This window comes from Gekko japonicus, unplaced genomic scaffold, assembly GCF_001447785.1.
Source record: "Gekko japonicus isolate JY-2015 unplaced genomic scaffold, Gekko_japonicus_V1.1 scaffold133, whole genome shotgun sequence".
NCBI lineage: Eukaryota > Metazoa > Chordata > Lepidosauria > Squamata > Gekkonidae > Gekko > Gekko japonicus.
This window is the reverse complement of record NW_015171506.1, coordinates 1,276,198-1,278,341: the sequence shown is the minus strand read 5'-3', so window position 1 is coordinate 1,278,341 and position 2,144 is coordinate 1,276,198.

Genomic DNA, 2,144 nt, shown 5'->3' with positions numbered 1-2,144 from the left:
TCTTTAGTAGTACAAGGTGTTTAGGATGTATAGAAATCCCCCTATATAGCAGCATCATGTGTTTGCCTTTAAGAAGACACTGAATAACTTCAATGCACTGACATCAATGAAAGGGATTACTGAACTAGCTCCAGAGTGGATTAATTTATATGGCGGCTGTTTAGGATTTATAGAAATCCCCCTATATAGCAGCATCATGTGTTTGCCTTTAAGAAGACACTGAATAACTTCAATGCACTGACATCAATGAAAGGGATTACTGAACTAGCTCCAGAGTGGATTAATTTATATGGCGGCAATAAAATCATAACCTATCTTGGACTACACCTGCAGATACTGTTTCCCCTAAAAGCATACTTCCCTAAAAAGTCCTAGGCCTGTTGCAAAGTCACTTTTATTAACTATTAACTCAATGTTTGCAAGTGTTTGGAACAAAAGAGATTATTTGCTTTAAATAAAAGTTTGTTTTGCTAAGCTACTTCAATAAACACTAACTTATTGCCCAGAAAAAGTAGTCATACCTTTTGAAGAACATTTATTATTTAAGCACCTAAGTACCTTAGCATTATCCTGGACAGGACCTTGAGCTATAAACACCGTCTTACCAATGTAGCAGTGAAAATATGCACATGAAAGAACATTCTCCAAAAATTATGTGGTACAACTTGGGATGCATCTGCTATAATACCCAGATGCTCAGCTTTGGGGTTAGTGTATACTACTGCAGAATATGGTGTTTCAGTGTGGCTCAACAGCCCCCATGTCCACAAATTTGATGTCCAACTCAATACAACAATGAGAACCATCAGTGGATGTATTAAACCCATTCTGACCTGACCTACCCATATTGTGTCACATCGCTCCCCTGCATCTCCAAAGACAAGATGCTCTTTTTCATGATTATAGAAAGATAATTGAAAACAGAGAGTTGCCTATCCACAAAGACATGGCGGACACAGGTCTATCCAGACTAAGATCCCAACACTCAGTGATAAGATCTGCACAAATCCTGCAATCACAAAGTTTTCAATCTAGGGAATTAATAGTTGCGAACATGGATACAATCAGTTCCACCTGATATCCATAACCTGATAAACACCAGTGAGAGGCCTGCAGGATTTGACTAGCCACATAAAGTATGGAAGACGGCTAATAGAATACGCTTTGGCAGTTGTGCAGACCTGTTGTTTAAATGGGGCAAAATACCAGGACTCAAATGCGTTTTGCTGCAGCCCGCCAACCTATTTTCCATCTGTCCCAGGAATGTGAGGGTCATGCTCTCTAGGGAGATGTGATGGAGCTCTTTGAACTCTCCCCAGCTGCAATTGAGTGGACTGAAAATTTAGATATTAGTATTTACAGGGATTGTCCAATTGCTTTGCATACCCATTGTATCAAACTTATGTATTTTATATTATTATATGCTTCCTGTGTGTAACTTTGCCATATGATACATAAATAATAATATTGTTTAAGACCATAGTCAGCAAAGTGCTTTGTCATAAACCTTAGCATAAGTGTGCATACACAAAAGTAGATTAGAAAACCATCACTGCTGATGTTTCCACAAAGAACTTGCTACACCTAACAGGTAACACAATACAGTATTAATGGGAACACCCCAGTGCTACATGTTCACAAAGACAACTGAAATGTGCAAAACTGAGTATTAACAGATCTAGCCAACAGCACTTCTGTAACTGTAATGGCAATTTTGTCCCTACATAGTCAATCACATGGAGTGCTTAGGGCCATAGCTGATTGTTCCACTTATACAGTTTAGCCACATAAACATGCCCTCAGAAATGGTCAAGCAATGGTATGAACCAAATTATATTGGGAGAATTAGCTCTAAGATTATTTGTAGTATAAAGGATGTATTCAAGAGGACACAGTATAAAATTCCATTCTAATTCTACAAAGAAAGGAGAACAACATGTGTAACAGAATTCCTCAAAGTGAAAAGTCCTTTGATTTCAGCCTTTTATGTCATTACAGTATTAAAACAGCACTACAGATTTATGCATAAAATAATGATCTGTGGCATTAAGCACAACTAGAAATAACTTGCATAAACTTTGTAGCTACCTGAAATTGGAAGAAAATTCTGTAATTCTTATTAAATCCACATTTTAAAAAGACGA